The sequence below is a fragment of the Halichoerus grypus genome, chromosome 3 (genome assembly GCF_964656455.1).
Source record: "Halichoerus grypus chromosome 3, mHalGry1.hap1.1, whole genome shotgun sequence".
In the NCBI taxonomy this organism is placed as follows: Eukaryota; Metazoa; Chordata; class Mammalia; order Carnivora; family Phocidae; genus Halichoerus; species Halichoerus grypus.
In genome coordinates, this window is record NC_135714.1 from 66,106,796 (window position 1) to 66,133,032 (window position 26,237).

At 43.3% G+C, this 26,237-nt stretch overlaps 1 protein-coding gene across 3 annotated transcripts in view; it reads right to left on the minus strand.

Moving 5' to 3' along the window:
• Positions 1-2,867, minus strand: part of TMEM150C (transmembrane protein 150C) — a 69,216-nt gene extending 66,349 nt beyond the window's left edge. Inside the window, exon 1 of one of the 3 annotated variants that reach the window (XM_078068837.1) lies at positions 2,621-2,867. The gene's annotated coding sequence lies outside the window, so the exon portion shown is untranslated. Of the gene's footprint in view, positions 1-2,359; positions 2,482-2,620 lie in introns of those variants that run through there. The other 2 variants (XM_078068836.1, XM_078068835.1) reach the window with 2 other exon arrangements.
• Between the last annotated feature and the right edge of the window lie 23,370 nt (positions 2,868-26,237).

The window sequence follows — 26,237 nt, forward strand, 5'->3', positions numbered from 1 at the left end:
GACTGTGTTCCTAGCCTTGTCATGAATGTAAACCCAGATTCAGTAACACTTGGGTGTTTGTATCACATTTTTGAGAACTTTAGCACAAATCTTATTTGAGCCTCACAGAACCTAATTGGCACTGTAGTGTGGATTCTGAGTGCTACATATTCTTCTGGTGGAGGGGAAAACTGAGAGGTAATACATTATCCTGTCAGTGTCTGTGTGGCTTAATTGGTTACTGAAATGATCCCTAGTGGCCAGATTATAGTGAAAGCAAATGGCTAAAATTGCAGGGGCCAGCTAGCTTTTCCTCTTTCATGACTGCAGGCTGCCCTGCTAATCTAGCCATTGTACTGCAGAGGTGTGCTTAGGTCACAGGGGAAACAAAGCAGGGGCACAGACAAGAGTGTAAAGCAAAGTGCTGTCCCTGTTGATGATCACACAGCAGGTAAAGTAAGCACAGAAACCCCTGCAAGGTCATTGTACGCATGATTGTGGTAGTTCTAGAACAAAGCCTAAACATTAGGCATTATTGTGTTTATACAAAAAATTATTCCATAGAGCAAACTATTTCCTCCACAAAGCAATCTGTAAAAGGCATTTGATGAGAAATACGTGAATTAAGCAATTGCCATAAAGGCACTTGAACATCAATTTAAATAATCCAAACAGATTGCCTTCTGCTAACGGCAGATTTAATAAACATGCACTTTCCAAATCCTTTAATGTGTTTGTTCAATGTCATAACATCTACCAACTAGTTATCATTGTTAGCAAAATTTCTTTATCCTTTTATTTACCACGTCCAGTTTTTGAGCTTCCAACTTGGGGAGCTCGCAAAACATTTACCAAATAATGTATAAATGAAGGACACACCATTAAAATTCCTATGCTATGCTTTGAAGATTAAACTCACATTTCTAGTTAAGAGATGACAGCTATAGCTAATCTTAGAAACATGGTGTCTCTAGGACACATAGAAAAAGAAGTTTGGGATTTAATGCATGAGAGCTGAGACTAAAATTCTTTGATCTGCAAATGTCACATATATGAGCCTAACAATTTTTTCTCGAAAACTTTAAGTAGGTCAACTTATTAACTGCTACCACGGAGTTTATATATTCACATTCGCCTATCTTTTTGACGAACTGCAGCCCAGGATGGTGTTACAGCCCTGCATTATAAAAAAACTTGCCTTTGATTCAAGCAGAGAAATGAAGAAGCAGAAACTAATATTACCGTTTGGCTTCGTTACTGTAATGGATCCAATACCTTTTTTTTTTTTTTTTAACATAGCATTAGTATTTCTGGTTCCCAAACAAGACCTCGCATGTAGTAAGTCAGAATGGGTTCACTGAAGGAAAGGCTTCCACCCCAACTGGCTATGTTCTCACATTTGCAGTCAAAATCCTGGCTCAGCCGTGAAAGACATTCTGGCCGGAATAAACCTGACAAAATCAGCGAAGTGTTCGGGATATAATAAAGTGCTCTGGAGGTAGGGGTGAACGGACAAGAGGGATGAGTAGAGAGAAAGGGAACATGAATTTCAAATGGGAAAAACACTCATTCTCGATTTGATTCATTAAAGGAGGAGAAAACCACGAAACGAGGTCTTTCTCCATAATCCAAAGCTAATCACTCTTTTATTGCAATGGATGACCAAACGGCCTCGGTAACCGCCGCCCCCCCCCAACACCGCTGCCTCCGCGGAGAAACAGAAAACCCCACGTCTTTCTCAGCGTGCCCCCAGGAGAGGAAAGCAAGACTGTGCATTTAGAGTGGAGGGCGGTGCACAGGGCCAGGCAAGTTAGTGCCTCCTTCCCGGATCCCTCCTTTCCCGAGCCAGCCTGACTTGGCTAACGGTAAAGTGAACAGCGAGTGGCAGAGAGTCCGGGAGGCCAAATTTGGGGTCGCTTCCGACCAGAGTCCACCCGACAACAGAAGGCCGGGGTATCCGGAGGGGGCGGGGGGTGGGGACACCTGTCAAAGGACCGGACGGAGCCGCAGCCGGCGGGCGGCGCAGGGGCTCGGCGGACAGCACTGCGGCGGCGGCGGCGGGGACCGAGGCGCGGCGGCTCGGCGCTCACGCGCGGGGGAGAGCCGGCGGGGACCACGGGGCGCTGTCGGACCCCCGCGCCTCGCCCACGGGGGCTCGGGCGGGTGGACCCGCGCCCGGGACGCTCCGGGGCTGGGGCAGAGCGGAGCATGCCCCCCCCCCACACACACACAGCCGGGAGGACCCCGCCGCCCCGAGTCCCGCTGCAGCGCCCGCCGCCTCCGGTCTCCGCCTCCGGGCTGGGCGCGGAGCCGGGCCCGACGCCCCCTGGCTGCCCGGCGGCCCGGGCGGAGGAGGGGGCGCCGCGGATGCCGCGCCTACCTGCTCCGGTGCGGCGGGGCCGCGGTCGCCTCGCGGGGCCGTGACCTGCGGCGGCGGCAGCGGCGGCGGCGGCAGCGGCGGCGAGGAGGGCGCTTCCTTCAGGAAGGGGTGGGATCTGCTCGCTCGCCTGCCCCCGCCCGCCGCGCCGCGGCCCGCCCCCGACTTATTCTGGGGTCCCCGCCGCGAGGCCCTGAGAGCTGAGCCCCCCGGCACCCCCCGAGCCTCCAGCTGCCGGCACCCCTCGGGGCCCCTAAGAGTTACCCGGGACTGGAGCCGCGTGGGGTCTGCCGAACCGCTTCTTTCCAAAGCCTTTGTGGACGCGTGTGCCTGGCGCTCCTTACCCAACAAAAGGAAGGACAGAATCTGGGATCCTCCGCCTGGTGGTTATTTATTCTTGACCTGTTGTAACCTTCTGGCTGGCTCCCTTCTGTCCACACACCTAGGGTTTTTGCACATAGCAGCTCAAAGTCATTTTCATGCCCACTGGCCGAATGTAGTTCTCCGCCACTCAGCGCTCTCCCGCGGTTTTCTGTCCTCGGGAAGAACAAACACCGGGCCAACTTCTGACCCCGGCGGGGCGCAGCGGACTCCAAGGCCGCCCTCCCAGCGCCAGCCTGCTCTCTTCCCCGTGTCTCCTCGGAGTCTGTGATAAAACTGTACTCATCGCATTTTAATAACTATACTCCCCCACCCCGACCTCAGCCTACCGGTGGCACCACGTCAGTGACCTGGGGCAGCAGCGTGGAGCGATGCCATTTTTACCGCACGCGCCCTGTGGCCTTCTACTCCACACGCAGCCTTGCGGGGCTCCCACAGTAGCACCTCCTTTATCAACCCGCCTTAGGACGACCGCAGTTCCTTTGGGGGGCCTCCGTACCACGCCCATCTCTTTTCATCCGTTGAAACATTCCAGAACGCTCCCTTCCCCCACAACTCTTGCAATCCTTGCTTACCTATGTGTATATTGATTTATTGTCACTGTTTCCGCTTGGCTACTAGACGGTGAGCTTCTTGAGACCAGGGACCTTACCTGAAGGAATGCGAGTGTCATCTATCTAGTTAAAATAACAAAAACTTAATTCTAATCTAGAATCTCTTCAGAAATTCTGAGGAGAGTAACTTTATCTTTCATCACACTCTCAAAGTGATCTGTGAGTCCCTCAAGGTTAAGACTTGCTTGAGTCCCATCCATGAATGAACCCCAGCTCCGATGTGAGGACCTCCTCACTCCACCCCCCTCTATGCCATACATTTCTCTCTGCAATACCTGAAGGAACCCTCTAGCTAGACTTTCTTCCAGTCCATTCTTTTAAAAGTTCTGGATCCTTCCAGTTTGTGATCCCCTCGACACTGTCTGCACACCAGAATCACACCAGTGAAGGCTTTAAGAAAAAGACAAATCCCTGGTTCCCCCTCAGATCCCCCAGTCAGAACCTGGGGGGGGGGGGCTGGAAGAGGAGAGGTGGGATTCTGACCTGCCCATGACTAAGTCACTGCCTTTCTTGGAAAAAGGGTCCCGAATTTATAGAATGTCCTTACTTGTCCTTTTCTCCACGGAAAGATTGAGAACCCCTGTACTATGTTTAATTTATGTGAACATTTTCATTTTCACTTAGAGCCAGGCCCACTTTTGCTTAAGAAACCAACTTGAATTTGTAAGGATAGCAGGCTCAGCGCCATTTGTCAGCAGCATTAAATCACTGCCACCTTCATCTCCAAAATGTCCATCCAAATAAACCCGAAGTGTGAAATAAATTGTATTCCTGACAGTGATATTGACAGCTAAAATATTATGTTAAAATAGTGGCCATGAAGGAGAGCTGGTTGCTGTAAGCAGATCCATTAGATCTGTTAATGTCATGAGAGTTCTAGTGAAGCTTCAAGAGAACGATGACAAACAAAACAAGTTTATCGGAGCGCCCGGGTGGCTCAGTCGGTTGAGCGTCTGCCTTTGGCTTAGGTCATGATCCCAGAGACCTGGGATCGAGCCCCATGTCAGGCTCCCTGCTCAGTGGAGAGCCTGCTTCTCCCTCTCCCTCTGCCTGCTGCTCTGCCTACTTGTGCTCTATCTCTCTGTCAAATAAATAAATAAAATCTTCAAAAAAAACCCAAAACACATAAGTTTATCTATGCTTTTATCTTTCTTTTATTGCTCTTGGAATCGCACCCATTAAAATGTGTTCACTGTGTACTCAATACGACCTTCAATATTTTAAATCATGTATGGGTGTAAGATCGAAATACTTTCCTAGAACTGGTTGTCTTTTTAAAAAATGTACATAGAGTCGTCCTGTAGTCTTTTTTTTTTTTTTTTTTTTTTAAAGATTTTATTTATTTATTTGAGAGAGAGAATGAGATAGAGAGAGCATGAGAGGGGGGAGGGTCAGAGAGAGAAGCAGACTCCCTGCTGAGCAGGGAGCCCGATGTGGGACTCGATCCCGGGACTCCAGGATCATGACCTGAGCCGAAGGCAGTCGCTTAACCAACTGAGCCACCCAGGCGCCCCAAGTCGTCCTGTAGTCTTAAATGATTTGTTGACAGTGTTCCAAAAACACTTCAGGCTTTGAGGAAAGGGCTAAGTACAGAAAGAACAGGATTTAAGGCCTGGCAATAGATGCCAACCATAGACGTCGTGGGGCAGGATGGAGATCAATACTCAGAGACATAATCACTCTCCAGGACCACGATGAGGCACCATGATTTGGACACCGTGCTGCTCTACCAAATCTGCTGACCAATGTCCAGTGAAGAGCACAGGTGTCCATCTATATGAGTAGGGGCCATGGTTCTTCTGATATAAGAGACCTTGTTATCTAATGGAAACCACAACAAAACATGTAGGATTATAAAGAAAGTCTATATTTTGCTCGTTTCCTTTCTCTTAGGTGGCCAATTTGTTGTTGTTTATGATTCAGATCACTTCCCTTGTTCAGTTGGAAAAACAGACGGGAAGCACAACTTATAAATAGCACTCCCAGGATTCTGGGATCCTTGCTGTGGATTGAGTTGCAGTATATCTCATTGTAATAAAAATCTCTGTATCACAAAGTTATTGCCAACCCTTCTCCAACCACCGATAATTCAAGTAATCTCTGATAAACAGCACAATTATGCAAAGTGTGTTGAAACGGCATTTGATCTTTTCCAACATCTACCTATTTAGGAACCTTTATAGGGGCAATTGGAAAGAGAAAGAGAATATATTTGGTAACAGGTTGTTAAAATGGGAGCTATTATTTTATTTCCATTTTGACAGAGGACCCAGATACTAGTCGTCAGCCCCTCTCACCTTCCAAGCAAGGCACAGGACCGTGATGTGGGACTCGCACAGGGGTGTCCCCTTAACATCTCACTTACCTGGAAGATGTGCAAAGGTTGAAGTGGAGGCTGGTGAGGCCGCTTGGATCAGAGAAGGGTTTCTGTAGAGGAACTGAAGGTGTTCTAAGAGGTCCCTCCTATGCACCCCCAGGGGCAGGTCGGAGGGGGATTTTCTCTCAGCTTAGGTCCAGTGGAGAGCTCGGGATGCGTCCCCTGCCGTTTGGGGAATGCCATGGGCTTGTGTCTGCCTCATGCTTGAGAAATCTAAAGGGCCAGAGTTGGCAAAAGTGGCCTGAACACGGGGTAGAGACCACGGTAGGGGAAGTAATTTACTCCCACGGAAGACAAGTCTAAAGAGAGTGAGACAGACAGTGTGGGCTTGACTTTGATCCTACCCAAGAGGCTTGCCTGGAAAGGCAGACACCTCGGCAGAAAGAAGCCAGAGGTTTGCCTCCACATGGCTCGGGGCCCAGAGGAAGACTCTGAGGCAACCAGTCAGAGGCAAAATGACCTTGCTCGTGCCGAGGAAATGGGTGGCGAGAGATTCCTCAGCAGGGTGGTAGGGGTGAGGGGCGGCTTTGGCAAACCTATAAAACTGCCCATGAGAGAAAGTGTCAGTTGGAAACATCCGCTAGGGCCAGAGAAGCTATGCCTGCTAGAGCCCCCCAAAGCCTTTCTTTCTGCCTCTTTGGCTCTCTCTCTTCCCCGCGTCAACCCTAGAAGATTGGGCAGCCTCATGAGTGAGAAGGAGGGGAGAAGCCACAGGCTGGAAGAAACACAGAAGAAGCCAACTATTACTCCCCTTTGCCGCGGAAGTATGGAGTTTTTTTATAATGACGCCTTCATTACTGATCTAAGACTGTATTTTTGACTAAAAGTAACCAGAGACCCTTTTGGTTATTTGAAAGTGACCCCAAGAGTCATAAGGCCCACACATTAATTCCTCTGAGGGGCAGGAAACAAAGTAGCCCCACAGAGCAGGTTCACACAGGCACGATGGAGGAGAATAAGGCTGTTTTCTTTTGTTTGTTTGTTTTTGGTTTTGTTTTCTGACTATACCATGAGTCCTGCTGCGTCAACATAGCAGCGATACATTCAGAAATAATGCCTTCCACCCTACACCTTATACCTCAAAGTGTCTGAGGATGTCTCATTTTGGCTTCTTACTTGAATCACAAATAAGTGATATGTGTCCATAAATCCCTTCACGTGCATATACATTATAACTGAAGCTTACCAACCAGAAAGAAGTGAAGATTCTGGAGTAAAACATCCAAGTGGATCTAAACGTTGGTTTAACCTTCTATTAAAGAGCGGGCTGCCACATTTTCCTCATCTCTAAATGGCTAGGATTAGATAAAAGGTATCTCTCAGTCAGAAAATGCTATGTTTTGAAAGGCTACAACCACATACAGCATGTCCTAGATCAAGGACATATTAATTTTTCAGAGTCTGCTTCACCAGACCAGCAGCTCTGCAGTGCTCTGGAGTGGTAAAGGATTTCCAACATGTCAACAAACACAAACAGGGGTGCCTTCCTGTGGAGGCTGACATGTGACTGAGGTTGATATGATCACCTTGGTGACGGTTTCCATATCATGTACTTGGCAGCTGGGATGTGGGAATCCCCAAGCACTTGTCTGTATTCTCTTGAGTGCTAGGTGTCATTATCTCATTCTCTTCCTCCAGTGGGAGAGCAGAGTTGCAAAGAGGTCTACGACTGGTGTTCAGAGGGGAAACCTTGAACAAACACCAGATTCTGTATTTTGAAATTCACTGTGACCCCATTTCCCCTATTTGAACTAAGAGATTGTTGTTTGCTGAGAGAGCATAAGCCAGAAAGTGTGACCAGTTTTTATTTCAATCAATCCCTTCTCTTTTAGACCTTTTGCCAACATGCATTAAGTTTATGGAAGCCATCCATTATCTATCTGATAAAAAAATTCTGCATCAGAAAGCTAAAGATGAATCATTTTATAGCATGATATTCTTTTGTTACAAATGACTGTTTTTGAGGAATTTAGATCATTCTTTTTTTTTAACGATTTATTTATTCATTTTAGAAAGAGAGAGAGAGCGCGAGTGAGCGCAAGCACGGGGAAGGGGAGAGGGAGAGAATCTCAAGCAGATTCCCCACTGAGCACGGAGCCTGACTTGGGGCTCCATCCCATGAGCCTGAGATCATGACCTGAGGCCAAATCAGGAGTCAGATGCCCAACCAACTGAGCCACCGAGGTGCCCCGGAATTTAGATCATTCTCATTCAGTCTTCTAAAGTTCTAGCCAAGAGATGTTGCTTCAAGCCCTATAGTTTTGTTGCCCCACTCTGCTGCCTGCCTCTCAGCTGCCCCAGCCTCTACCCTAGACCTTGCCAGGACCAGCAACTAGAGTTAACATGGAAGAGAGTTGGGGGCCTACTGGTTCCTGCTGCAGCGCAACCCTCTGCACTGTTTGTTAACTATTTTAATTATCACCCCTGCATGGGGGCTCAATTTCTCTTCACCAAAACAAAACAAAACAAAACAAAAAAAATAAAAACAAAAACACAAAAACAAAAACAAAAAATCACCAAACCAAAAACAAACAAAAAAACCCACCACCTTTTTATTTTTAATAATTCTCTCTCACTCTCTCCCCACTCTTAGAATATGAAAGTCCTTGTTCTATTTCCAAGCTTAACTCAGTATACCAGTTGTTATTCTTATTTCTGTCCTCTCCCAAGACTCTCTTAAACGTGTCTAAACCTTCCCTCTCAAATGCCTATAAACACAGGCATATTTCCTCCATCCTAAAAACGCCTTCCATACAAACTGCTTTCTCAGTCAAATTCCTATTTCATTACTTCCCTTCCCCTCGATAAGAAGTTTCTCAAAAGCATAGTGTTCTCTGCTACTTCCTCTTTAGTCTGGTCTTTGATTAATTCTCAGCCCCCAAAAATCTGGATTCCACACCCACTCTGTTGAAAATGCTCCCTTATGGATGCACGAGGAATGACCTTGCAGGCACCCAGTTCCACTGACTGCTTTGTGGTCTCCTGCTTCACCACCCTATCCTCTTTGAAACTGGCCGCTCCTTCCCTTCCTGGCATGTCATTGCAATCCCCTGGATTGCTCCCCCTTTTTCCTCTGACTACTTCCTCACATATTCCTTCACAGGAATTCCAGGATGGTAATGTGGTCTTCAATACCGTGCCCTTGGTCTTCTCTTTTCTAACACATTGGTCTCTCCCTCTGTATAATGTTATCTCTTTCCAGATGACTCCCCAAAGCACTCATCTATCATGGGTCTCCGTCTGATGAGCCAGCCAACACCTCCAACTCAAAGCCAAATTCTAGGACCATCTCCTTATTTTTAGACCAGCCTGGAATCTTGAATTAGCAACAACTCCTTTTCTCTTTGAGTGATCTCATCTTCACCTGGTAACAAAGTCCTATTTCTTGCTCTACTTACACAAAGTCTTAGGAATCTGTCTCCTTTTAATTTGTATTGCTTTTGGGCAAGCCTTCATCACCTCCAGCAAGCCCGATTGCCTTATTTCTTCCTTCTGCCTCCACTCTCTCCCCTCCTCCAATTCCCTTTCTTGCTGTTCCCCAAGATCTTTAAAATAATTTTTATTTTCTTCCTTTATTTCACTTTTTTTGGATACATGGTCCTATATGCCCATTTAAAAAAATGAAAACAATCCACTTCTGTGTAAAGTAAAAATTAATAGTCTCCCATTGTCTTCACACCCTTCCTTCCTACCTCCCAATGTTAACAGCCCAGTATATATCCTTTGGCAATTTTTTCATGCTCATACAAACATATGTTCATATTTTTAACAGAAAAATGGAATCATAGTATATATTACTTCAGAACTCTCTTCTCACTTAAAAGTGTACCATGGTCATCTCTCCAAGTCTATAGATATAAAGCTAACTCGCTTTAAAAAAAAATCACAACTTTATTGAGATGTCATTCACAATACCATACAATTCATCCATTTAAAGTGTACAATTCAATGATTTTTAGTATATTCACAGAGTTATACAACCATTACCATAATCAACTGTAGAACGTTTCATCACTTCAAAGAGAAACCTCATACCCATTATCAGTCATTCCCTACTTTCCCCCACACCTCTCCCAGCCCCTTACCACTACTAATCTACTTTCTGTTTCCATGGATTTGTCCATTCTGGATATTTCATATGAATGGAATTATATAAAATGTGGTGTTTGGTGTCTGAATTCTTTCACTTAGCATGCTTTCAAAGTTCATCCAAGTAACATCTATCAGTACTTAGTTCCCACTTTTAGCTAAATAATATTCCATTGAATGAATATACCATATTTTATTTATCCATTCATCTGTGGATAGACATTTTGGATTGTTTCTACCTTTTGACTGTTATGAATGAATAATGCTGCTATGACCATTCGTGTATAAGTTTTTAAAATGTAGATATATTTTTAAATTTCTCTTGGGGATACACTTAGGAGTGAAATTTTGGGTCATGGTGACTATATTTAACCTTTTGAGGAACTGCCAGTCTGTTTTTCAAAGTGACTGTACCATTTTACATTACTGCCAGTGATTTGAGAGGGTCCCCATTTCTTCACATCTCCTCCAATGATTGTTATTGTGTTATTTTAGAAATTGGTTTTAAGGGGTGCCTGGGTGGCTCAGTCGTTAAGCATCTGCCTTTGGGTCAGGTCATGATCCCAGGGTCGTGGGATCGAGCCCCGCGTCGGGCTCCCTGCTCAGTGGGGAGCCTGCTTCTACCTCTCCCTCTGCTGCTCTCCCTGCTTGTGCTCTCTCTCTCTGTGTGTCAAATACATAAATAAAATCTTAAAAAAAAAAAAGAAATTGGTTTTAAAATTATAGCCACCCTAATGTCTAATTGCCCTGATTGGACCTACAGTGGAAACTGAATAGAAGTGGCAAGAGCAGACATCCTCATTGTGCTCTGATCTTAGGGGGAAAGCATTCAGTCTTTGACCATTGAACATGATGTTGGCTGTGGGTTTTGTAGATAGCTGCTATCAGGTTGAGAATGTTGCCTTCTATTCCTAGTTTGTTGAATGCTTTTGTCATGAAGGGGTGCTGGATTTAGTTCAATCTTCTCTATTGAGATAATCATGTAATTTTTGTCCCTTGTTCTATTAATATGAAGTATTGTATTAATTGAGTTCTTGGGTATTAAACCTTGCATTGTTGACAGAAATCCCACTTGGTCATGATGCGTGGATTCAGTTTGCTAGATCCCACTTGGTCATGCATGCTGGATTCAGTTTGCTAGAATGTTGTCAAAGATTTTGGTATATATTCATAACAGATATTGGTTTGTAGTTATCTTTTCTTGTGATGTCTTCTCTTGTGATGTCTGGTTTTGGTATCAAGGTAATACTGGCCTCAAACACTGAGTTATTTTTTAACAGTTTATGAAATATTAGTATTTCATAATTTGGATGTATCACAATTTATTTAACACATACAAAGCCCTATTTATAAATATTTAGTTTCTTTCCATTTTTTTGCCACTATTAACAATGTGTTAGGTGCCTGGCTGACTCAGTCTGAAGAGCATGCGACTCTTGATCTCAGGGTTGTGAGTTTGAGCCCCACATTGGATATAGAGATTACTTAAATAAATTAAAAAAAAACCCAAATAATGTGTTGGATATATATGCTTATGTTTTTGGATAATATCCATATATATGGATATATATGCTTTTATTTCTGAAAGAAAACCCTAAATGTGAGATTTCTGATTCAAAATGTATATATATCTTAGTTTTTGTAGCTATTTCCAGGTATCTTGCCAAAAAGATTGTAACAATTTAGACCATTGCCATCAATGTATGAGAATATCAGCTTCTCTACACTCCACCAATACTGAATGTTATCACTGTTTTTAAATACTTTTTTAAAGATTTTATTTATTTATTTGACAGAGAGAGAGCACACAAACAGGGGGAGCAGCAGAGGGAGAAAGAGAAGCAAGCTCACCGCTGAGCAGAGAGCCCAACATGGGGCTCCATCCCAGGGCCCTGGGATCATGACCTGAGCCGTGAGCCGAAGGCAGATGCTTAACTGGCTGAGCCACACAGGTGCCCCTTAAATATTTTTTTAAAGATTTATTCTTTCATTTTAGAGAGAGAGAGTATGAGCGGGAGGGGTATTGGGAGAGTGAGAGAGAACACCAAGCAGACTCCACTCTGAGCATGGAGCCTGACACAGGGCTCCATCCCACGACTCTGAGATCTCGACCTGAGCCAAAACCAAGAGTTGGACGCTTGACTGCTCCATCTAGGAGCCCCTGTTTTTAAATATTTTAAAGTTGCCAATTTGATGCTTTCTTTTCATTTTCCTCACTTCTGTTTTTCGTCACATAATTTTTTTTTAAAGATTTATTTATTTGAGAGAGAGAGAGAAAGAGAGAGGGAGAGTGCTGGGGGAGAAGCAGCAGGGGAGTGAGAGGGACAAACACATTCCGGGCTGAGTGCAGAGCCTTACACAAGATCCATGAGATCATGACCTGAGCTGAAACCAAGAGTCAGGAGCTCCACCGACTGAGCCACCCTGGCACCCCAGTCTATTACATAATTTTTAAGAAGTCTTGATATATTAGAGATAATAATCCTTTTTCTGTTATATATCTAACATTTTTTTTCTGTTTATCACTTTTTTGACTTTGGTTTTGGTGTTTTTGACATAAAAATATTTTTATTTATTTTTAATTTATTAATTTTTAAATTATTTTTAAAATATTTATTTTTTATAATATATTTTAAAAATATTTTTATAATATATTTTAAAAATATTTTTAATTAATTAATTAACTTATTTATTTATTTTTAAAGATTTTATTTATTTATTTGACAGAGAGAGACACAGCGAGAGAGGGAACACAAGCAGGGGGAGTGGGAGAGGGAGAAGCAGGCTTCCGGGGAGCAGGGAGCCTGATGTGGGGTTCGATCCCAGGACCCTGGGATCATGACCTGAGCCTAAGGCAGATGCTCAATGACTGAGCCACCCAGGCGCCCCTAATTTTTTTAAAGTCAAATATTTCTCTTCTTTCCTTCCTAAGGTCGAAGAGAAATATTCGACCCTAAAAAAAAATTCCTTCCTTTCCTTACTTCCTTCTTTCTTTTTCTTATAGCTTCTTATAGTTTATAGGTTTCCAGTCTTACTGGGGAAGGTCTCTTCCAATCCAAGTTTACACAAACATTTTCCCAGTTTTCTTTTAATGTTTTTCTGTTTTGTTGTCTTTTACTTTTAATTCTCTGATGCCTTTGAAATTTTTTATTTATGTTGTAAGGTAGGGATCAAACTTGGTCTCCTTTCAGTTTGATTGATAATTATGACCATACTTTTAATTAAATAAACCATCATCAAATTGCCACTGTTGTCATGGACTAATTTTAATGTCAACTTAGATTTATTTCTGGGTTCTTCGGGCCAGCACCATTCCATTTTGGTAATTTTAATAAAGTAAGGCAAATTGTCCCTTGCTGTTCTTTTTCACAAATTTCTTCCTTATCCTTACACATCTATTTTGTTATTTTGCTGTGAACGTTATTTGTTGCCTTCTCAGCTTTCCAAATACCCCTTTCCTACCAGGCAGTCACCATGCAGTTTGGGTGGACTGATCCACTCTTGGCCATGGGGGTGGCCTCCATTGGCCTAAGCCTATTTCTCTGGCTCTGGCTCAAGAATTTGTTCATGGGAGGGGCGCCTGGGTGGCTCAGTTGGTTAAGTGGCTGCCTTCGGCTCGGTCATGATCCCAGGGTCCTGGGATCAAGCTCCACATCAGGTTCCTTGCTCAGTGGGGAGTCTGCTTCTCCCTCTCCCTCTGCCTGCCAATCCCCCTGCTTGTGTTCTCTCTGTCAAATAAATAAATATAATCTTAAAAAAAAAAGAATTTGTTCATGGGGGGTGAGACCTAAATTGGTCTAATCGGAATGAAACTTTGGATTTTTCTTTAAAGGTTGAGAGAAATAGCAAATAGCCCAGGTGGCAGCAATCTTGCAACCAGGAGAGAAGCCAGTCTGAGGATGATGACAACACACCCACCAAATTCCCTTTCTTAAGTTCATTGGAATCAGGTTTACTGTTACTTGCACTGGAAAGCCCCTTAAATGATACACATGTGGGCTTTTCAAAACTTTTCCTTCTAAAAACTAACATGAAAATGATCTTTCATTGTCCCCAGATCCTTCCATTTCTCCACTGGATACAAAACTAGGTTATAGTCATTTAGCATGGCCTTTTGGGGCTTGTTACTGTCTGACTCTATTCCACTCCCCAGCCTTATTTCCCATTACATTGTCCCTCCCCACAACCTACCACCTAAGTCCACCTCAAATGCATCTCCCCATCCCCATGCTTCTACTAGATTCTTGCATGTTCAGCCTTATATTAAAGTTGTGTACAGATTTTGACATACAATTCCCCAAACATGTATCGGATGCCTATTCCTATGCGAATGGCCTGTGCAAAATGCTGGGGGGACACAAGCATGAGTGAGAGACAAATGCTGCCTTAAAGGACCTACTGTGTGGTGGGGGAGTCGACTCATAATGAGAGGGCTTCAACGTGATGTGATGAATGTTCTCATGGTCAGCTGTACGATGCCTTGTAGATGGTAATGATGAATCAGTATTTGTTAAAGAAAATGGGGTTTAAGGCCACATTAACACAAACATGGATTCTAGATCCTTATAGTTGCATATATGCAAAGATAAATTAGTGCGTTTGAAGGAACAGAACTATCGTGCAGGAAAATAAACATATGAAATGAGTAAGAACTTTTAGCAAAGTACCGTCATTTACAACTCTTTCCTTGTGATGTCTTTGGTTTTGGTATCAAGATAATACTGGCCTCAAAAAAGATGAGTTGAGCTAAGTTATTATTTTTTAAAATAACCCATCTTCCCCCCCCCAATAAGCTGGGACTGCCCCATTGCTAACAAAGCCCTATCTTATCTCCAAGCTATTTATTACCTTCTCCCACATCTCTTCCTGACCTTTTTTTCCTTAAAGGCTGCCTCCACCTTCATTTGAACCACAGTGACCTGTGAAAGAAGGTGAGCAGGGCCTATTAGCACAGCGTCTGATCCACCCTGGAATTCCAAACTCTCCTGGGGCCTGTCTCCACAAAGTTAATAACAAATCTCGGACTGTTTATTTCTGAACAGGTCCCTGAGAACTAGGCCCTGAGTCTCAGACCACAGCTCCCACTGCATGAGTCTGTCCAATCTTTATATGCGGCTCAGCACTGCATAGACACACTTAATTATCTTTCTCACCTTTTGCTCCTTCAAATCCATTAATTGAAAGCTAGGCATCCAACACTACCGCCTGGCGATCTCAGCCCCTGGCCTCCGCAGATCCTATCTCTCCCCAGTGCCAGTTGCCGGGTCCCCCCTCAGGCAGCACTTTCAAACCCACAGACCTCTGAGCCTCCAAGAGGCAGGCTGGCCAGATCCTCCCCCGCCCCCCCGGCCCCCGGGGGTGGTGGCCCGACCTCTCCTTGGCTGCCCTTTGTTAACAGTTTCTGTCACTCCAGGTATAGTACTTGAAAGTAACAGAACTCTCCTTGCTTTGCAGCGTCTTCAGTGTTGCCCTGGCTCAGTTGGCTCTCCTCCTAATTGTGAGTTAGGGAGACCAAGTTTAAGTTCAGGATTCAAAAGCACAACTTTGCAAGAGGCCATCTTCATTATAAATAGGCATGACAGGCCCCCAAGTGCTGTGTGAGAAGGAAGCCCCTGAGGGAGTCAAGTCGAGTCACTTCAGTTAAACTCCACCCAGCAACCTCCTGTCAGGGAACATACAAATCAGGGAACAGTACAAGTCGGCTCTTATGCCATCAGCTGGTCGTGTCACCTTGGGCTAGCCAAATTCCCTGAGTCTTGGCTGTAAATTAAGGGCTTGGACCTTAGATGATCTAGTTCTGACAGACTATGACTTTAGATGTAGGGTCACACATGCAGTATGGAGCTGAGGTAAGGCCCTGTGGGAACCCCTGTCCTTCCCCATTAATAGATTTACACAGATGAAACCTGATTACAAAATCACATCAACAGCAGTCTTGGTTGAGTAATTAAAGCTTCTAACACCAAAAGGGGAGGAAGCATCACAGGTTGCCAAACAACTGTCAACTGTCCTTGTTAGCAGAAGAGTAGGTCTGGCTTGGCCTTGGTTTAGCTGCAAGGGGTTGGGCCACTCTGGCCTTTTTCCCAACCAACCATTGCCGTCCCATGGAGCTCCATCCAAACCATCCTCATGGGAGTTTAGGGAGACTCCTGCCCCCTCCCCATTCTGAAAATTTACAGACTAGAGCAATGGAACCAATTTCTTAAAAGGGCAGCTCTACCTATCTTTCTGTTGTACATATACATGTTGGCTTAATACTTGAAGGAAAATATTAATTAATGCAATCTCCCCCCTTATCGAATGGAATTCTTCCTCATTTGCTCCATTTAAGACAGTTGCTCCTTCTGTGCTCTATCTCATCGCCTGGTTTCTTTCCTTCACAACACTTACCACAATCTGTAATGCTTATTTATTTATTAACTTATTTATTAACTTTTTTTTATTAACTTACTTACTGTTGGTTTTTCCCATCCGAATCTAAGCAAGGTCATGAAACAGTCTATCTTGTTCATAGTTTTATCCAAGTGTCTAGCTCACTGCCTGGCACATATTAATTATTCAATAAATATTTGTGGAATATGAGACATGCCAAGATAACACATTTTCATATAACCACACACATACATAAGAAAATCACTCATTAGTGCTTACTACATGCCAGGCATTATTCTAGGCACTTTACATGGGTTATCTCATTTAGTTCTTACATGAGAACAGTGTGAAGTGGGTGTCATCATCATCCCCAGTTTACAGGGAAGTAAACAGAGGCACAAAGTGGATAAGGAACTCACCTAAGGTCACACAGTGAGCTGGGTGGGGCTGGAACTGAATCCCAGCAATCTCTCTACAGAGTCTGTGCTCTTAACCATTATGCTATAAAAACTCTGAACAAATAATAACGTATTTAGCACATTTTGAGTCTCCTGGTGTGGGAGATGCTCTTGGCTGCTCACCCGATATCTATCTCAGCCTTCCCCACCTTTTTCTTACCAACAGAACCTCTCTGGTTCAGAAAGGCCATGTGGCCCACCCCAGCACTAGGCCAATCTTGATAACTCCATGCTCTGTTGCTATTTACTCACATCTTCAGTCTTTTTTTCCATATAGGGGGCATGTGCCCTGGTTCTGGCCAATGAGAAACCAGAAGTCCATTGAGGACCTTCCTCTTCAAAGGAGATCCGCAGGAACTAAGAACTCACTGATGCCATTTTTCTTCTTGCTGTGTATGTGGAGTTGCAAAGGCTATACTGGGATCATGAAAGGATGAACATGAGCACAAAATGCCAACACACTCAGGATGGTAAACTAAAAACACAAGCCTGATGACATGTGGAGCGGCTGAACCAAGTTGGGAATCACCTTCTTTCCGACTTCTTATTATAAGAGGTAATTAAATATCTGTATGTAACTTTTTTTTTAAAAGAGCTTTATGGTGGTACAATTTAATTTAGGCACCATAAAATGCTCCCGTGTTAAGCATACACTTTTAGTAAATTTACAGAGTTGTGCAGTCACCACTACAATCCAGTTTTAGAACATTTCCAACTTGTGCCACTTTGCAGCTGGTCCCCATTCGTACGACTCTAAGTAACCACTAATTTGCTTTCTGTCTCTATAGGTTTGCCTTTTCTGGACATTTCATAAACAAGTTTTTTTTTTTAGTTAAAAGTATTCCTTTTTAAAAAATTTTTATTTATTTGACAGAGAGTACAAGCAGGGGGAGCGGCAGGGAGAGGGAAAAGCAGGCTCCCGCTGAGCAGAGAGCCCAATGTAGGGCTCGATCCCAGCACCCTGGGATCATGACCTGAGCCAAAGGCAGATGCTTAACCAACTGAGCCACCCAGGCGCCCCACTAAAAGTATTTCTAATTGCTATTCATAGTACATGGTTATGCAACTGGTAATGGAACCCACACTCAGGTGACAACAAAATGAAGGAAACAGGATGGCCAATAATACGGTGTCAAGGAAAGAGCCCTCAAGACCAGGAGACCACATTCTGGAGCTAGCTCTTTTCCTAACCAGCTCTGTACCTTCGATAAGCTTTTAAACTTCTCTGAGTTGATTTTTCTCAATCATGAAATGGGAAAATTGAAGTGAATGGCTTTTAAGTTCCCTTCTGGATCTCAGATTCTAAACTATTTTCTTAAGAAATAAAGGCAGTGTTTGAGTTTTTTCATAAAAAAAAAACTCTGTTTCATTCAACAAAAAACCGATTAAGACAATCCCATTCTTCTATACATCTAAACAGTCATGTTAAGGTAGATAATTCCACTAAATGGGAGAACTGAGGATGTTATGAAATATCTATCAAAGAAAGAGATCTGTATTGGGCAAGAAGGTTGTATACAAAAGAAAATGAATGAGTTGTTGCAAAAGGGTCATGTTTGTTTGGACCTCTTGTCAGAAACAAGGGTGAAGGATGCTTAGAACATGTTCTATGTATGGCACATATGAGTGCCTAGACATGAACATTTCTTTTGCAAAAGGGACGCTATGAATTAGAGTGTGTTATCTAATGATTATAGAGAAATAGGATCATATTTATACTTAAAAGTGTATATGTTATTGTCAATTTTTTTTAAGAAGCTCTACACCCAACGTGGGGCTTGAACTGACAATAGGTCCAAACAAACATGATTCTTTTGTCAAGATCAAGAGTCACATGCTCTACTGACTGAGCCAGCCGGGTGCCTCTGTTATTGTCAATTTTTTTAAAGGTGTGATAATGTTATTGTGGTTGCAGATATTTTTTTTAAAAGAGTCCTCTAGGGGTGATGGGACTATTCTGTATCCTGACTGTAATGATGGTTACATGAATCTATCCATGTGTTAAAATTTATGGAACTATCCACACCGCAAAGGGGAAGTTTTACTGTATGTAAATTCAAAGATTAAAGTTAAAAAAGAGTCCTTGGCTTTTAGAGATACATGTTGAAATATTCATGGGTGAAATGATACAAAGTCGAGTATTTGCTTCAAATGATATGGGAGGGAGGGAAATGGTGGGGTGTAGATGAAACAAGATTGGTCACGAGTTGATAATTGTTGAAACTGGGTTCATTATACTCTTCAGGGGTTCATTACGCTCTCTTCTCTCTTTCTGTTTATGTTCAAAGACTTTCATTGTAAAAAGTGAAAAATAAAAAGCATTGGTGGGCAAGAATAAAGTTCTTCCTGCTTGCATGCCTAAAAGAAGCTTATTTCTGATTTCCAGACTGATGGCTCTCTCACTACACAGGTGAAGTGACAGGAAAAATATGTGATTTTTCTATATAACTTATGCACATTTCATGATATGAGAAAAGATTTTTTCATGTATATGACCCAGCTGAGCTGACTACATTTTAAAAGTTACCTTTATATCAAATCAGAAACTAATAGCTACCATATCAAGCACCTGCCTATGGTGGTCAGCAAAATAATACTTCAAATAAAATATCTTAAACCTTTACACCTCCCCCAGAAGATATTATTCCCATTTTACAAAGGAGAAAACCAAGGCTTAGTGAGGACAGGCTATATATCTAGCATAGTGCAATTGGAATGCAAATCCAGATCTAATTCCAGAGACTGCCTCTTACCCACTGGACAGTAGGACTGCTTCTGAGTGGGATGGCTTTTTTGGGTTCCATGCCACTTCTGCCTGCTACTCTTCTAGCATCTAGTACCTGTAACTTTCTTCAGAGGACTCCCGAGGGCTACTGGGTCAGCTTTGCCCCAGCCCAGAGAGCCAAAAGTGCACAGAGCTTACATCCCCACAAAATGGTGCAAAGCCAGTGATTCACTGCTCAGGGGTACCAACATCGAAGTCCCTTGCTCTGATGGAGACAAACTCTGAGGTGTAACGAACACTCCCGAGCCCCCCTGGGGATCAGGCAGAAGCAGAACCGGCACCTGAAATTGCACCCTCGCTCAGCGCCTCTTACTTCCCTATCTTGCTTCCCCCTGTCCCTCACTGGCTTCCCCCTGGGAATATTTGCTTAATATATCACTTGCTCATGAACCCCTGTCTCAAGGACACCTTCTTGGGAGCCCAACCAAAGACAACTTCTTTCTCCTATTTAGATGCAGTTTCATTGCGAATAATTCCTTACCTAGGAAGTATTTATAAGAATGTTGATGTGTTTGTACATAGGTAAAGTCATAGATACTTAAATATTTGTGTATGCAATTACGGCAGTAACCGGAAATAGAAATGTCAAAGAAGCAGGGACAGGTATTACTTCTATAAAGATCACACTGACCTGTAATAAGAAGCTAAGGAATGGGCTCTCCTCTGCCACAGTGCCCACACGAGGACTCTAGTAACAGAGCTGTATGAGAACAGGCTTCCAAATGATGAGCCAAATACCATCTGATGAACCAACACTGCTTTAACCCATAAAGGCGGGGATGAGTGTTGGGAAGAGAGTCCGATGGTGTGGGTTGAAAAGGAAAGAAAAGATGCTTTGAAAAGACTTAAAACTGGGTCCTAACACCAGACTTTCCTGTAAGCCTCTTGCTGGAGAGCAGGCATCGCATTTATAGGGAACAGAGCCTAACTGTGTTGCATCCCCGGTGAGAAGAGGCTTTCAGTTTGGAAAGGATTCTCCTAGCCATGGCGTTGCGTTATCCACAGGAGATGTGTTTCCATATCTAAACTGGAGGAATTAGTAGTCTGGCTCCATGACTTTCCAGTTGTGTGAGGCTGGCAAGTTACTTCACATCTTGGAACTTCTATTTCCTATTCTGTAAAATGGGACAATAACAACCAGCCCATATTGTTGTTGCGGGAATTATATTAGATCCATGAACTATTGGAACATGAAACGAATTCAATAAATGATCATTATTACGATTAGGAGAGCTGCAAATATTTTCCTTGGAATGTTTTTAGTAATGACATGGGGCTGGAGAGATTGCAAAGCGTGCTCATGCACTGCTAGGGGCACCTTCTTTAGAAAGAAATATGGCAGGGCGCCTGGGTGTCTCAGTCGTTATGCATCTGCCTTCGGCTGGGGTCATGATCCCAGGGTCCTGGGATTGAGCCCAGCGTGGGGCTCCCTGCTCAGCAGGAAGCCTGCTTTTCCCTCTCCCACTGCCCCTGCTTGTATTCCCTCTCTCACTGTCTCTCTCTCTGCCAAATAAATAAATAAAAGTCTTTAAAAAAGAAAGAAGAAGAAAGAAAGAAGAAAGAAAGAAAGAAAGAAAGAAAGAAAGAAAGAAAGAAAGAAAAAAAGAAAGAAAGAAAGGAAGATGGCAGGGGTGCCTGGGTGGCTCAGTCGGTTAAGCATCTGCCTTTGGCTCAGGTCATGATCTTGGGGTTATGGTGAATTGTTAAGTGAAAAAGAAAAAAAATTCATCTAAACGATCACTATAACCCTGTGAAAGTTATATAGATGCATACAAACAAGCACTAGAAGGGGATTTGGACATATGAAAACAGGTTATTTTATTACAGTGATGACCTTATGGATAAATAAAAAAAAATGTTTAGCTTTCCATCAGTATTGCTACAATATTGTGTGTGCGTGTGAAGTTAAACAATATTTAAAAAAAAAAGAGAGTGGCAGATCCTCCACTATGGAACTATCTCAGATTTTCATAGAATGATGGCCTTTCAAGGTCCCCACTGGCCAGGAGTCTGGTATTTTCCAGCTCCTAGGACACACTCTGAGACTCCTAGAAAGCTCAGAAGCAATTGCTTGTGTATAACGTCTATGCTGTCAAAACCCAGTAGAAAAATGTTTACAATAAGGTAGAGTCGACACAAGTTGTGAAAGGGTTGACCCCTAACTCTAAAAGTACTCTTTATTTTTTAAAAGATTTTATTTATTTATTTGTCAGAGAGAGAGAGAGCACAAGCAGGGGGCAGAGGGAGAGGGAGAAACAGGCTCCCCGCTGAGCAGGGAGCCCAATGCGGGGCTGGATCCCAGGACCCTGGGATCATGACCTGAGCTGAAGGCAGACGCTTAACCCACTGAGCCACTCAGGCGTCCCTAAAAGTACTCTTTAAGCATTCACTGAGTATCTGCTATGCTCCCGCGACTCTCCTAAGGGCTGGGGATACAGAAGATGAACAGGAGGACGTTCTTGTCCTCAAGGGAGTTCAAAGCCCAACAGGGAGGGGAAATGGCAAATAAAGAACTACACTATGATATAGTAAATACCCAGATAGAGCATGGGATAGGTGCTGTGGGATGGTTAATTAGGGCATGTTTGGGGCAAAGAATAGGAATGACTTCAAAGTGGCTGCGATCCAGAAGAGCTCATTATAAAGATGCAGGGAAGTATCACAGAACACAAGGAGGAAGTGCACCCTGGCCCCTCAAGATGCAAGAATCGCAGTTCCTTGTTCCTACCTTAGGAAGTAGGGGCACCTGGCTGGCTCAGTCAGTGGAGCGTGCGACTCTTGATCTCAGGGTTGTGAGTTCTAGCCTCACGTTGGGTGTAAAGATTGCTTAAAATTAAAATCTTAAAAAAAAACCCAAAAAACCTTAAGAACCAGAGTAGCTAATAGTCTCTCATCTCTCTCTCTCCCTCTCTATCTCTGTATCTCTCATCTTTTCTAGGGTAATGGGATCTCATCTCCACTTCCCTTGGCACATCTATTCCTCTCCCTCTCCCAGTAGACTAATCCCATTGCTCTGTTTTCGCATGGTTCACTGTGGCTTCCCTCAGATGGTACCAAGCCCCAGACTCTACATGACCTTCAGATCCAACACTTAACATTTAATTAGAGTCACTGGGTCCTAATTCCAAATTCCCAAGAAAGAGAATATGTTAGGTGAGTCTTGAGTCAGGTCCATATGTCGTTGGGGGCAGAGTCATGAAGCTCATTGTGTGCTTACTCAGAAGGGGCACTGGGGACAGACTTGTTGGCAAGGGGGCATTATGAAAGCAGACAAGTTGGCTGACCTAACGGCAGACCTAACCCTGACTAGGACACCATGATCAGGAAGGTGGTTTTGAGTTTAGTTTGGGGGTAATAGTGAAGGGTTAGACTAGAGTAAGGTATGGATTTCAAGTATAATTAGGAGGTAGAATCAATAAGCTTGATTGGATAATAGAAGGAGGGTTGTAAATTGAATCTCAGTCTATCACATAATTGCCTTAGCTCATTGTATTTGTTAAGAAACCTTGTAGGGCACCTGGGTGGCTCAGTTGGTTAAGGGTCTGACTTTTGATTTCTGCTTGGGTCATCATATTGGGGTCTTGGGATTGAGCCCGGCATCAGGCTCTGTGTTCAGTGTGGAGTCTGCTTGAGATTCTCTCCCTCTCCCTCTGCCCCTCCCCCACTTGCATTCGCTCTCTCTCGCTCTCTCTCTCTCTCTCAAATAAATAAATAAATACCTTCTAAACTTCACTGTCCTTGGAACGATCAGAGTTTTTTCTATATGCAAACCCAGTGAAGTCCCGCCTACTTCAGCAACAGTCCCTTTTGTTCATCATTAATCCCAAATGCAGTAAGAGCAGAGTTATGGAAAACAGTGTGATTCTTCAGAGGAATTTGAGAATTCCATGTATAGTCTAAACTTTTCGCAGCATACTGTATTCCAAGTACACACGCACACACCTGCACGCACGCACACGTGCACACACACAGATGCAGCCCAAGCACTGCCACGGAATGATACAGAGCATTTTTGCCTGGCTATATTTATTTTATTTGTTTTGCATAATGTGTGGAATAAATTCACTGCTCTATTAGTTGGAGAGAATTACAGCCAGCATATGTGGTGTGTTGTACTCTGTATATATGCAAATAGAGCCCATTTAGAAACACGGTGATTATGTGCATATGCGTGTTTAAAGCTAGCTTTTTAAATTTTTTTTTAAACAGAGGAGCTGTGAGTTTACAAATCCTTATTTATGTTTTGGGCTTTGTCCTTTCCATTCCCACTGCCATCAGCCTAATTCAGGACATTAGCAACTCATCCCAGCTTATTCTGGCAGCTTCCTAACTGTCCGTTCCATCCACAGCCACCGAATTTAGCATCTTAAAGTGCCCCTTGCATGATGACACTCCCTGTTCACAAACCTTCCATGTTTCCCTATTACTGACCAAATAAAGTCCAAAGTCTATGTCCTAGCATAAAACCTCAGTAGAATTTAGTATCTACCAACCTTACGGCTGCTTTGCTTCTCCTCTCTGCTGCAGCTAAATTTAACTGCTTGACTACTAGATTCCTAAATATACATGGGTATTTTCAATGAGTATATGTACTTTTCCTTCTGCCTGGAATAACTACTCTTTTCTTACCTCTTCTCTCACGATCAAGCTAATTCCATTTCATCCACTGCATCTTTGCTAATGAACCCATCAGGAAGTGATTCCTTTGCACCCCCAGAATATGCGGCCTGTACTCCCCCCCACCATATATATACTTGAGTATGTGTGCTCGCTCCTTCTAGATGGCCCCGCATGCACTCCTTCAGGCTTCTCTGTGTTTGCAGATACTATGATTCTCTCACCAACCCTCCTCCCCTGCCCGGCTAACTCTTGTGTCATTCAGTCGCTTCAAACAACACAACCCAAGCTTGGCTCTTTTTAAGGAATTTGTTGGAAGGGTTCTGGGGACTCACAAAATAATAGGAGGCCAGGGAACCAAGATTAGAATACAGATAGGAACAAGGGACCAAGGAGGAACAAGAGATAGAGCTCTTATCTAACAGGATTCTGCCATTGCTGCCATTCGCCACCCCGGTCCCCACCATCACACCCTCTCACATCTGCTATAGATGCTTTCTGCCCATCCTGTCTTCATTCCTCCAGCGCCAGATTCAATATCCTGGGCAAGGAGTCTGACAGGCGAAATCCAGGTTTTGCACTCACGCCTTGGTTTCTAGGAAAGAAAGAAGTATAAACGGAGCCTCTTACCTCTCTGACTTCCCTTGAGGGCACAAAGCTCTATGGACCCAACAGGACCACACACAATAAAGAACTACCCCCAGATAAGAGGGTTAGGCAAGATGACACTCCCCAAAAGACAAATAATAGCCACAACTTCTATTTACCCTTCAAGCCATTACTTTGATGTCACCTCTCTAAGAGGGTGATGTGAACTTCTCACTTCTCTTTCCAGGAGGAACTAGGGACTCCATCTCAGTTCCCAGCACATGATGGACATTTCTCTATAAAAACACTACATTGTGCTTAAAAATAATATGTGTCATTTTTCTATCTTACAAGTAATGTTAATTTTTGAAAACAAAGTATAAAGAAGAAAACAAAAGTCCACCTGTAATCCCATAATTAACATTTTGAATTGCATATTTTCATTTTTTCTTCTATTATACATGTGTGTTATTTATCCTTTACAGAGCTTGGGTCAGACTTGTTACATGACATTGTAATATTATGTTCATATCTCTTTCCCCTACTATACTCTGAACTCTGTGAAGGCAGAGGCAGTGATGTTTTCTATCTATGCATTTACTAGCTGGTAGCTCCTCCCACAGTGTTTGGCATGTGCTTGACCAATGCTTGCTAAATCAACGGAAAGCTCCTTGAAGACAGAAATCATGTTTTATAAACCTTTCTAATTAATATAAGATGTATTATACTGTCTTGCATATGGTAAATATTTTAACTTAAGAATTTTGAATTAAATAATTTAAGACACACGTCAATCCTAAATTTTGAAGCTTTCCGCTATAGATATGTATGTTTTCTTTCCCTGGCTGCATAAATTTAGGAGTGAGACCAGGAGCGTGAATTACGGTAGCCGTGATAACAAAAATCGCCTCTGTCACCTCTTCCCTAGCAAATCACCAGGAATATTGAACTTCCCAAATTTCTTTTTCCTTCTTCTAGACACTTTCTCACTGACAGCCTTCAAGTTTTACTTCGAGAGCCATTTGTTCTGACATTTTAAGGCTGACCTTTTCCAAGGCTCATGGAGTTTATTAAAGATGGCGGCAAGTCTTTGTCACTTTCGTCACTGAGAGATGGACTCTATTTCTCCACTCCTCTGCATATGGGCTGGGCCCATGACTCCTTTGATCAACAGAACACAGAGAAAATGATGCTGTCCCAGTTCTGAGACTTGCCTTTAATAAGACTGTGAGCTTCACTCTATGACCCAGCAATTGCACTACTGGGTATTTACCCCAAAGATACAAATGTAGTGATCTGAAGGGGCACATGCACCCTAATGTTTATAGCAGCAATGTCCACAATAGCCAAACTATGGAAACAGCCTAGATGTCCATCAACAGATGAATGGATAAAGAAGATGTGGTATATATGTACAATGGAATATTATGCAGCCATCAAAAAAAGAAATCTTGCCATTTGCAACAACGTGGATGGAACTAGAAGGTATTATGCTAAGCGAAATAAGTCAATCAGAGAAAGACAAGTATCATATGATCTCACTGATATGAAGAATTTGAGAAACAAGACAGAGGATCATAGGTGAAGGGAGGGAAAAATG